The sequence below is a fragment of the Rhipicephalus microplus genome, chromosome X (assembly GCF_043290135.1).
Source record: "Rhipicephalus microplus isolate Deutch F79 chromosome X, USDA_Rmic, whole genome shotgun sequence".
Classification (NCBI taxonomy): Eukaryota; Metazoa; Arthropoda; class Arachnida; order Ixodida; family Ixodidae; genus Rhipicephalus; species Rhipicephalus microplus.
This window is the reverse complement of record NC_134710.1, coordinates 309,724,030-309,737,171: the sequence shown is the minus strand read 5'-3', so window position 1 is coordinate 309,737,171 and position 13,142 is coordinate 309,724,030. Positions and strand designations below refer to the sequence as shown.

The 13,142-nt window shown below is 45.2% G+C and overlaps 1 protein-coding gene across 6 annotated transcripts in view; it reads right to left on the bottom strand.

Annotated features, from left to right (window-relative positions):
- The window catches only part of Nup214 (nuclear pore complex protein Nup214), a 280,169-nt gene that overhangs the window by 225,614 nt on the left and 41,413 nt on the right, over positions 1-13,142 (bottom strand). The window lies entirely within an intron of this gene.

The following is a 13,142-nucleotide window of genomic DNA, read 5'->3' as shown; positions in this document are numbered from 1 at the left end:
TGGAAAACACTAATATTGGTAGGCACGATGGCTAGACACGACTATAACACTTATAAAATCTGGCAATGGAATCGCAGAGGATACTCCAGAAAGCGTGGGAATCTGCGACAGTACCTTATTAACAACGAACAACCAGACGTGATACTACTGCAAGAGACAAACATGAAGGCTAAATTATCGGGTTATAGGTCCTTTAACGAGACTACTTCTCGGGACAAACCGGCCGTTGCGACGTTAGTAAAACGCAACCTTACTGTAACACCACACGAGATTAAGCACAACACCATACCGCACTTGCTATTGTAAATAGTGCCAACGAAGAAACGGGATGATAGTCTTTTCATACTTAATGTGTACAGTAGCCCTCGACGATAGCACCGATTCCTAGCGCTACTCAAGAAAGTGGTTCGCATTGCGAGTAATCGCGCTGTGCTCGTGGCAGGCAACTTTAACGCCCATCATGCAGCGTGGGGATACAAATATGAAACTCGAAAAGGCAGGAATATGTGGGAGGACTCCCAACAGGAATGTTTAACTCTCGCTACCGATCCTTCTGCACCTACGTGAAGAAGGAACAGCGTATGTTCCGATACATCACCTGACCTCGCATTTGTTAAAAACATCGGAAACCTCGGTGGACTAACACACAAGAGGACTTAGGCAGTGATGATACCATTATAGAGATCCAAGTTGACGCGGGACCACGCCAGCCGACAGCCAAACGACTTACACTGGTGGAATGGGACAGGTTCAAACGGATCAGGAACGAGGGGAGTAACTCAGTGGAAAACATTAACGACATCGAAAGATGGACAGAAATGCTGAGGCGGGACGACGCGGCAGCTACGCACGAAATCCCGCCCAACGTGAACCTTGAGGTCTTGGACAGTAAGCTATTACACATGCGGCAGGCTAAGCGTAGTCTACAAGCAAGATGGAAGACTCAACGACACAATAGGACCCTGCGCAGGCGGATAGCCAAACTAAGCCGAGATATCGAGGAATACGCGTTACAGCTTTGCCAGTCACAGTGGGAGGAAACTTGTAACAGCATGGAAAGTCAGCGCGGAGTTTTCGCTAAGACATGGAATCTCCTCAGTTTCCTACTGGACCCAGAGGAAACCAAAACGGTACATAGGCAAAAAGTTAATAAGATAATACATCAATTCAATGGCACCAATGAAGAACTGTTGAACGAGCTCAGGGCGAGGTACAGAAACCAAGACAGACCTCTAACTCACTCCGACTACGAAGGTACAGCAAACGACGATTTAGATAGATTGCTCAGCGTTGCCGAAATTTGTGCAGCGTTGCAAAAGCTGAACACTAAGTCTGCACACGAACCGGACGGGGTTACTAGCAAAATGCTTAGAAATTTAGATAATGCATACATAGCGCAACTCACTGATTTCATTAATGAATGCTGGGAAAAGGGACGGATTCCTAGGCAGTGGAAACTGCCCGCATAGTAATGATACCCAATCCCGGAAAGCGTCTAGAGCTGAAAAATTTGAGACCGATTTCACTGACGCCCTGCGTGGGCAAGGTCATGAAGCACACAGTCCTCGCAAGGCTTACCAGCTACCTCGAGGACCGCGACCTGATCCCTCACACCGTGCTAGGCTTCAGAAAAAACCTTTCTAAGCAGGATACCATGTTTTAACTTAAGTACCAAATAATAGATAGCACGACCAGATCCGCCAAAGCGGTCTTAGGCCTAGACCTCAAGAAGGCGTTTGACAATGTCAAACACTCTACAATACTGACGCAAATAAAGAAATTGAAACTCGGTAAGCGGACGTACGACTACGTGCGTGATTTTCTCATGGGCGAACAGCAAGGATCACGCTGGGAGAGCTCGAGTCTGGGGAGATTAAGATGGGCAGCGCCGGCACCCCTCAGGGTTCGGTGATTTCGCCTATGCTCTTTAACCTCGCACTCATAGGGTTACCGGTTGAATTGGAGGAGATTGGCGGGCTCTGCCACAGCCTGTACAACTACGACATCACCATGTGAGTAACGCAGGGATGCGTCGGCCAAATGGAACAGACACTGCAGAGAGCCATCTTCGCCGTTCAAGGCTACTTAGAATGCACAGGCCTTACCTGCTCCACTGACAAATCGGAGCTACTGGTCTACAAACCTACGCGCAGGGGTCGCAAATCGAGAGACAACGAGCAGAGTGGAGAGAAGGTGGAGGGAGAGATAAGGCTGACAACTGCGAAGGGCCACGTCATTCCCACCGTAGAGAGCATACGAGTATTAGGCTTGCACCTCTCTGCTAACGGGCACAATAGCGAAACCATTCGTAAGTTAGAAAACGGAGTAGGCCAGACTACCAGACTGCTAAAACGCACTACGAACAGGCACAGTGGCATGAAAGAAGGCAATACGATTCGTCTCGTGTGCGCCTTCGTCCTAAGTAAAATTACGTGCGTTGCTCCTTACTTGAGGTGGCAGGTTGCCGAGAAAGAAAAATTAGAACGCTTAATCAGGAAAGTTTTTAAGCAAGCCTTAGGATTACCAAAAAACACGAGCACGGCGAAATTGTTGGATCTAGGATTGCACAATACGCTGGAGGAATTGGTAGAAGCGCACAACATAGCTCAATTCGAACGACTTTCAAAAATGAAAACGGGCAGGTACATCCTCGAACAACTAGGCATAGGTTATCATATGCAACACGGAGAAAAGGCAGACGTGCCTGCGAGGATGAGGGACAGAATAGCGGTCCTCCGTTACCGAGAAATATGCACCCCGAGTATCACACTGGTAGGAGAAACAGACAGGCGCAGGATTTACAGAGGAAATTCGGGAAGTGTAAAGAAGCGGTCTCCGTTGACGCGGCTCGTTACGCGCGCAAGCGCGGCTTCGTGGCTGCGGTGGTCGACCACGAAGGCAAATGCAAGACGAGCGTTACGGTTAAAACGCAGCACGCAGAGACGGCCGAGGAGGTCGCCATCGCCCTTGCGGTGGCCATCACTGAGGCCGAAATAGTGATCAGCGACTCGCAGGTGGCGATACCAACCTATGCTAACGGCCGGGTATCCCAGGAGGGAGGCGCTGCTAATATTGACGATCAACGCGAAAAGAATACGAAACAAAAATGATACAGTTGTGATATGAACACCTGCCCTCTGGCCGGCAATGAGGCGGCTCAAGAGATCACGAACCGAGCAGCTGTGCATGCCGATGCCGCCTCTACCGAGGCTACACGAGGAAAAGTGTGGAAGTGGGAGGAACGTATGATCAGTTACAGTGAGATTACGCAGCACTACAAGCTCGGTAGGCGTAACTAGCCACCACCACATAGCAAATTAACTAAGAAGCAGTCAGTTGCATGGAGACAACTCCAAACAGACACTTTTCCAAATCCAGTGATTTTTCGCCTCTGTTACCCTGACCTGTATTCGACAGATAAATGCAAAGCATGCGATTCCTGGGCAACCCTGAGGCATATGCTATGGGAGTGCTCGAGTCTCAACGACGCACTAAACAGTACAAACGAGGAGGCAATCTGGAACCACAGAGCGCGCTGGGAGGCGGCTCTGCTCAGCTCCGCATTAGAACAACAACTATGGGCCGTGCAGCGAGCCGAGGAAACCGCCCAAGCCCAAGAGCTCACGGCCGATGCCTAGGCCGGGGTTCAAGCCCGCCCCAATTTATCATCACCGGACTCTTAATAAATGTTGTTTCTCTGATTTATTGCACTTCCTGCCCAAATTTCAGGTCTAAAACAATTAATTGAGCCCTCCACCTCTGCTACATCTGTCATCTTGATGTTGGAACCAGTGATTAGTTGATATTGAGTCAATACATTCGCGACCATGGCAAAGCCTGACAAGCAGCTTTGCTGCAATGCCAGCGTGAAATGGAGCGAAGCACGACAAAAACCTGAAGGGGCACTGCTAATCAGACGACTGTTTTTGTCTTCAGAAAGTTAAAATATTTCGAACAGTAAAACTCCAGTGCAAATCTAATCGAAAGCAAACACTATTCGTGAAAGTTTCTAAATTTCATATACATGCCTACTAAAAAGGATTAATCCAATGCTTCAGGCATGTTGAAAGCATATATTGTAGAAACTTTTTTATTAACTTTTTTTTTGTTTTAACAATATTGCTTGCTAAATATTTTTGCAGATACAAACACAAAAGAAGACACATGCACATATTCATTATTTTGACTGAGTTGAATAAAATCCATGCAACATATAGTAGATGTATAAATTTCACGTAAGGATCATTAAAATGCATTAAGGGGGGATGTGATAATAGGAATGGTAAATTTGGTCAAAATGTTTTCAATTAATTTTTTTCTACAATCCTGAGACCATGTTTTACACCATAGTGAAATATTAGACCACAATAAATAGTAAAGCAGAGAAAAACAAGTGTTTTTTTTTTTATTGGCAGGCTGTTATCAAAAGCTATATAAAAATTGGGCTTTGGAAAATGCTACTTTGCAACTTTCTATAGGCAAAGCGCCACCATATTGCCATCACCGTAAAGAAGACAGTTGAAAGCTCAAATAGCCACAAGACTGCATTTCACCAATGAAAAAAAAAAAAGCCAGCTTCCTTCTAATTTTCCTTTTTTTTTTAGCTTCTAGCTCCTATTTATTTGAGCTCAATCTTCTCAGCTTTCATTTTTTTACCAGTTGTTGTCAGTCATCCCTGTGCCATTTCACAACAAGTGAAGATCTAGCCATTCTGTTTCCTGCACTTGCATCCTGAGACATTGGCGACTGCCGTAGAGCTGTCGATATTTGTGTGCACATCATAGAGATCTTTATATATAATTAGCTTTTCATAAAAGTTGTTGGTAAGACAATAAGCCTATAACATTTTAAAAACTTTTTGTGTGCTTTCTTATACATAAAAAAATAAACCAATAGCATTAGGGCACAGAATGGGCCCTTGTGAATATCCTTATGCAAAAATTTTGATGAGCTTGTCTTAATAATTAATTAATTTTGGGATGACTGAGTATATCAAGTGTTCAGGAATGGAAGCGAGTTTCAGTCTTTTGGCACAGTTTCGGAGTAGTGAATAGGGAGTATCAGAGCAGCTCTGGAGCACCAAAAGGTGTGTCTTTGAGCATATAAATTTAGTTTGGAGCAGATTTCTTGGGTCACACATCACTGTTGATTAGAATTATTGCTTTCTGGTAAATACAAGAAATTTCAGTTGTTTTTTTACTAAGCATGCAATGCTAATGCAGTGACCAGACTTACCCAAATCGATATATACATAATATTAAACCTTGCAGCATCAAAGCTGAAAGCACAGCAACTCGAAAAAACAAACATAAACAGTGCTCTGGACAGCTACTAGTCCTCAGATAAATGAAAATAATTTAATGTTAAATGCTGCAATGTTCAAAATGTGATTAAAACACCACATATAACATAAACAGCAGTTCCAGACTAGAGATGAGCAACTATAGTAAGTTATCTTCATACTAAACTATTACGGCTCTATAAAAAATAAATGTAAAAAGCTTTTGTTCCGGGCATTGAAGCGCCACAGCCGACATGAGAACCGCAAGAAAATTTTAGATGCGCTCACCGCACCATTGCTAAGCAATGAAGTGCCCATTTTTTTGTTACGATAGGAATTACAGTTAAGCCCCTTTATAAGAGGCATGCCCTGGGTAGCAATTGTTGTCTTTTATATGAGATGTCTCTTATAAGCAGCATACCCTGTATGCATTTTCTTATCAACCCTTATTTTACTGTTGGCATGCTAGTGTCTCTTATACCCATTAGCCTCATCTAAAGGGGTTCCACTGCATATGGACACTCGAACAGTTTTCGATGTTGCCGCCATGTTCCGTGTAAACTACAATTTGGTAACATTCCCGGTGCACCGTACATTCAACCAGCACATAAAATTGCACAAGCTGGGGTGATGGGCGCTGCTTAAGCAGAAATTAAACAAGGCTGCCGATTTCCGTCCGCGTGTTAGACCTGCTGTCGAATGCTTAAGCAGAAGGGAAATACGCCACCCGTCTTGAATGAGCATGAATAGATGAGAAGGAGAGGGGGGTTCGCTTGAGCAGCCGCTGTGAACTTTGATTCTAAGGGTGTGGTTGCGATAGCTGGTGCATGCGCTATCGGCAAGCACTAGCGCACGGCTCGTTAAATGATCTACGTGGTCCGCTCTCAACGGGAAGAGATTGTGCAATAAGAGGTTTTCTCCCTAGAGCAGCCGGCCATACTTATTCTCTTAAACCAGCATTTGGTAGAACGTCGTGATGTTCGCTCTGAAAGAGTTGGCTGTCAGCCTTCGTACTCTCACAGGGCCGTGATGTTGACGAAGGCAGCCGCCGCTGTTTTCATGAGTGAACTTTTTTTTGGAGGGGGCGAACCTGTTCCCGGAAAACGAAACATCACTTTACATGATACGCACTGCAGAATAATGGCAGCAAACCAGAGCATTGGCTGTTGATAATCTGACAAGCAGTGAAGTGCGTCGGCATTTATACATGTGCCATCAAAGATTCCAGCAATATCGCTAGCGGCCATGTAAGTCCCAGGACAAAGTGTATGTACGCGCCGTGCGCGTAATCGTATCGGAGTGTTTAAGATTATCTAGATGATTCGTAGTCATTTGGGCACGGTTTCCGCAAGGCAGCGTTACAGCGTAATGGTGCGGTAACAAAAATAAAAAGAAAGGAGCATGTGCAGCATTACAATTAGAACATTACAAATTGTTGCTATTGCAATCATCGCTATGCCGTTGAAACTGATTTTCATTTTTTTTTATATGGTCCGACGGTCTCCATCGCAGAGTGTGTGCGATGCCGGTTGCTTGGAAACAGAGCGGCGAGTTTTTTTCGCAACACCACTGTCGTCTTTAGAGTTTGACCAACAGCTTTGCTGTTAAAACATATATCTAGTCGCACTATAAGGTATGAAAACAAACGCCACCTTAACAATATTCATGCATTCTGTTCACATGGAGCAAGATTCACTCATGAACTGAAATACGACATGAACAAACTAATTTGATATGAACACGGTAGCGTCCTTTGTGTAGCCCACACGAGTTGCTCGTTCCATGACAAAACTCGGCTAAATTTGGCGTTGCACACACAAATTGTCGTTTAGCACAGCAGCTCAGATTGACCCAGAATAGCGCAGCACTTTTACCCCTGAGTACTGTAATTCAAAAACTACATTAGATAGCTTAAAACCAATTTCAGTTATGATATCAGCCAAACAAATGACATCTGCATGCCAAATTTCATCACTTTATTTTCATAAATAACAAAGATGGTTTTCATTGCCACGTCCCCCCTTAAGTTTTGTAATAAAGCTGAAGATGAAGCAAAAGGTACTTCCTTGTAGTATCTATAATTAGGAGCGAAGCTCCTTAGGCCCGCACCCCACTATCAAAGCTCCGCACCGCCACTTCCCATAGATGCTTGCTCAGTGAAGTGGACCAATGACCGATGCAAGAAACTAGCGGTGCTGAAGTTCTACTTTGCACCATGCCTCATGCATTGACAAATCACACATGGAGTACAGAGAAGGCTAGCACGGAAAAACATGGTACAAGTAGCAAGTGGATGCTTCTCGTGCATCTTAGCTCACTGCGGCATATGTGTCGCATCTGCGATTAGCTTTGGCAATGCGCCATTTACAGTAACGGTGTGCTGCTGCATCTGATCTCGCTGGATACAGCAAGTGATACAAAATGGAACAGTAGCACCGTAAGCTCACGCATCAGCCGCATGTGCTTGCTCGTGAGCCAAGCTGCAAAACTGTACTGGTTCTTAAATCGCTGCCCCAGCCTACCGCCTTCATGAAGGCCAGCTGTGAGATCTGGCTTCTAGTCGTCTGCGTCCCAATTCTAAGGAACTGCTAGTTTTTGCTATTTACAGCAATGTAGGCTTAATGGGGAGTAGTGCTACATGCCAAAAAGCAGGCAGCCTTGAAGGTCACAAGACTGTCACAAGGCAAAGTGTGCTATCAAATTTTAATATAGCAATAAAAGGATTTTCAGCATTTGCATGTGGCTTCACAACACTTCTCATGACAACTGCTGCCATATATAGTTAAACCTGCTTATAACGAACCTCCATATAACAAGTTCTTCAATATAACCAAGTTTTTTTATTCTCCGCCGTTACTCAGTAGAAGCACATGCATTCGCGATCTCTATGTAACAAAGTAACAGCGGGAGACAACCTTGATATAACAAATTTTCCCCACGGACAATCTGAGAATTTCGCTCCGCATTTTGGTACGAGCATGCATTTTCCGTGGCTGCCCCGTCACCAACGACGCTGGAAGCGGCGGCGGCGCACACGGCACACCAGGGGAGAGTGAGCGCTCGTTATGCGCGCAGGTGAGCGCGAGGTGGAAAAGTGGGCTTGCACCCGGCAAGCCGGCACTGCCACCGTTCTCGCTGCCGCGGGCGCATGGGTGCGCCCCCCCCCCCCCAACTCCAAACCAAAACCAAAATAAAAAAAAACTACTTTTGCGCTTTGGCAGTGCCACGCTTTTAGTTAGCATCACATATGTGGGGCCACGCTGCGTATGGAGGGTGCTTTACCGAATAGTCTTCCACGATATCCATGTCTGTGTCCGTGTCGTTCGCTCTTCATTTTTGATGCCGAGCGCGCATGCATAGTTTCACTGCGCACGCATGATGTGGCCCCGGACGACATTCAGCTTTGCTTTTTTTTATTGCAATAGCATTTACATGGACAGTCTCGGCTGGCTTTTTGCCGTCCCCGCCGTCATTCACTGCATATATATACATATCTATAGACATATGGAAACTTGAGAAAGAAAGATTTGATATGTCGGGTTTTAGCGTACCAAAACCACCATATGATTATGAGAGACGCCGTAGTGGAGGGCTCCGGAAATTTCGACAACCTAGGGTTCTTTAACGTGCACCCGAATCTGAGCACACGGGCCTACAGCATTTTCGCCTCCATCGAAAATGCAGCCACCGCAGCCGGGATTTGATCCCGCGACCTGCGGGTCAGTAGCCGAGTACCTTAGCCACTAGACCCCCGTGGCGGGGCTCAAAAAAGAAAGAAAAAAAGAAGCCACCCGCGCTCAGCGCCCAGCACATCATGATGCGCCGACGCCCTAATCTCCCATGAGTACTTTGCCCATGAAAGAGGGGGTGGGGTAGATGCTCGTTCACGCGCGCTTATCCTCCGATGGGAAGAATCGCGGGCCTTCGACTTTGACCAGAACAATTGCGTTTAGTTACCGGGCGCTCAAAGATCACTTCACTCGCTGGACAGGCGCCATTTGTGAAAAAAAGTGCGTTTTTAAAACACAGCGAAGTAACAGCCGGGGGACTTGTTCGCACTCATATCTGTACCTGTGATTACATTTCGTGCCTCATTTTTGTTCAAACAGCGCGTTAAGTGTTTTGCGGTAAATGCTGTTTGCTGTCGTCCTGTGTATGTTGTTTTCGTGCGTCATTTGTGCATGAGTAGTGCACTGCACGTTTCGATCTGTTTGCCGTTCTCAGCGTTACATTCCAAGTTGTTGCTATCCCATTCATTGCTTTGCCCTTCTGGCGAAACTGATTTTTTTGTAATTTTGGAGAACCGTGTTGTCACCACCGAGGAGATGTCAGATTAGGCGCTGATGGAAACTCTACAAGACCACGGTGACGATGGATCTTCGGAGGTCGACTCGTCACGCGCTTCTGTCTTGCACCACGCCGCGAGTTCGAAGGCTGGTAACTTTTGCGATTAGTTGATTAGTTTTGGCAACAAGACGGCACGTTGAATGCAGTGTAATGAACGGGATAGCAAAAAATTGTAATGTTATAAGTATCGCAGAACTCCTACAAAACGCTAGAGTGAGCAAATACGTCCGCTCCAGGGAGAAGTGCTCTTTTCACACAGTCAGATCCCTTTGCGTTAAACCGCACTGATACTCGCCGAGATAACAAGCGCACCAGCGTTCGCGACTACCCTTAAAATCCAAGTTCATTATTACTACTCAAGCGATCACCCCCTCCCCTCCCCGTGTTGTTTCATGCTCGTTCCAATACGGGTGGATTACTTTGTGTTTGAGCATTCAACGGCAGTTCCAACCCACGGGAGATGTTATCTTATGCACTTTCCAGGCGATAGGGATGGGCCAACTCATTTGATCTCTGCTTCAGCAGCCCTACCCACTTGTAAAAGCTACAATGCACGGGAACGTGTTCTGAATTGGGACTTGTTGAAAACGTGTTGGCAACGGCAAAAACCCACCGAGAGTGTCCATATAATTGCTATCGCAATAATAACGCAGTTTTTTACTATAACATAAGTGTCTTGGGTTATCTCTGCCTTCAGTCCCTCTTTTGTTTAATTTGTGCATTTATTTTCCAATTTACACACTCAACCTACATATAACGAAATCCTCTTTGTAAAAAATTTTTCTAGAAATTTATCAATTTCGTTATATCCAGGTTTAACTTTATTCCAATTAGTATTTTACTTCAGCTTGGTTTGTCTGCACTGTCATAAAACAGCAAAAAAAAAAAATCGCAGATTTGTCTAAAAGCTGAAGCACTAACAGAGATAACAATGCATATAATACCTATAAATAAGTTGACAGTTTAACAGCCCGCTAAGTTGCAGTAAACATGCATACTAATTAAATAAGCATGGGGTTTGCATGCACCTCTCCTTCAATGATCCCGACCACAGGAATTCATCACAGTGCTGGTGTGACGAACAGCTCAAACAGAAGTGAAAAAATGCCTGGAGTTGTTTCTTATTTATTCAAAATAAGGAAGCAGCAACATTAGGTACACAGCGATCCAAAGATGCTGTCAAAAACAATCACAACCCCCTGGCTCGGTCAACTTTTGGAACCATCCCCGACTACTTGCAAGTTAGGGCATGCAAACTCTTTAAATGATATAGGCAATGTTGAGGACGCCGCATTTAACTTTTGCTTCCTCATGAACAAGAGTAGGTTAAGTAAGCATCGCACTAAGACCTTATACGGACTATCTACGGAGCCACTGACGCTGACACCTACGTTGCTAGAGCATCTTTCAAATGTACCTGCAACTGCTGTCGCAGCAAAACAGTGGATCAACTAAAGAGACAACTTATACGCCGCTTCAAAAATGAAAAATAACGTGTCATAATTAGGTAGTACGCGGCACACAGCTTGGAGCCTCCACTACACAGTTGACCTATGCTGATCATTTTATTGCACTCACAAAGCTGCACTGTATGAAAAACAACAATGAACAGTGTGCACCTGCATAGAGAGCCAACGCAGATGACGAAGCTCGATGCATCTTCTCACAACGCACTAGCATCAAAGTATGGTGGCAGAACTTTTCGAAAACTTTTTTGGAAAATCCACAAGAAAAGTGCTTTGTACTGTACTGCATAATGTCACACAAATAAAAATGAATACCGTTAAACCTGCTTATAACAAACCTCCATATAATGAATTCCACAATATAACAAAGTTTTTCAATTTCCCGCTGTTACATCATAGAAGCACATGTATTTGCAATCTCTATGTAACCAAGTAACAGCCGAAAACATCCTTGATATAACGACCTTTCGCCACGGACAATCTAAAAATTTTGCCCCAGATTTTGTCATTTTTGCACGTAAGCGTATCTTAAGCGGTTGCCCCGTAGCTGACAAAGCGCGAAGCGGCGGCAGCTCCAAGGTGAAAACAAGCGCTCGTTTTTGTGTGCCAGTGTGCGCAAGGCGGGCAGGCAGCCCTCCGCCGCACGAGACGGCATTGCCACTGTTCTTGCTCCCACGGGCGCATGTGCTCTTCCTCCTAACCAAAAACAAGCAAACTACATTTACGTTGTCAGTGTCACTGCCACGCTCTTAGCGTCACATAAGTGGGACCAGGCTGCATACGGAGGGTGGTTTACCTAAAAATTTGCCGCATTATCTGTGTCGTGCGCTCTTCTTTTTTTGATGCCGTGTGCACGTGCGTGATTTTACTGTGCGCGCATGGTGTGGCCCTTGACAACGTTGAGCTTTGTTTTTAAAGATGATAGATAATCTTTCTTGGAGTACTTCGGCGCAAAAATTTTGGTCGTCAGTCTTTCTGTCTGTCTGTACATTTGACTGTTTGTCTGCCATAACAATACCCCAAATGGCCAACCCCTTCCGCAGCACCCACCAATATTGCTCATGTTTCAGCATTCATACCTGTGCGATTGTTAATTAAAAAGCAATTATTGCGCATATCTGAGGCACCATAACAACACGTCAATATTCTGTATGTGTGTATTTATACTAGAGAAGGCATGCATAAATAATTCTAAGAATCGTAGCGTTTATTACGCTGCGCTGACAATGCAACGCTACCCTAAAAAACGCAAGTGTTTCCAACACTTTGCTAAGCCGACACGGTGGTGGCACCTGCCCGTTGTTTTGCATTCTACACTTTATCGCCTCTGAGACAGGCGCGCACGCCTTCCTACGTTTTCGAAGATAACTGCAAGATAGCGCTCGTGCCTATTGTGCCTCGATGCGCTCGTTCGCCTTTTCTACAAGGATCAAGACACTTTAACGCAGAACCTCCAGAATACAATTCACCGACTTTCTCGTGCAGAACATCAAATGAACTTATGTTCACTCTCTGCAGACGCAAGACTATTGTCTTTCGACGACATTTGCAGGAAAACATGTAGATATGGGGCCAATTTTTGCTGTTGTTTTTTTTTTCCGCCCGGACAATTGTGTCATTACTACCAAGGAGATGCCAGATTAGGTGCTCACGGAAACTCTCCAAGACCACAATGACAATGACGGATCACTGGAGGTCGACTTTTCATGCCCTGTGTCTTGTGCCATGCCGCAAGAGCCTTCGCGATAAGCCGATTAGCCATGGCAACACGACGGCGCATTCAATGCAATGCAATAAATGCGACAGCAACAAATTATAATTTTATTCGAACTAGGGCTGACAGCACCATTTTTTAATCCAATATCGCGTAACTTTTACAAAATGCTGGTGTAAGCGAATACGGCCGCTCCAGAAAGAAGTTCTCTTTTCATTGATCTTCGTGTTGAAAGCGCACTAATGTTTGCCGAAATAGCATGCACGCCAGCGATCGCACCCTTGATCAAAGTTCATTGTTGCTATTCACACACCCCCTCTCTTCCTCTTCCCCC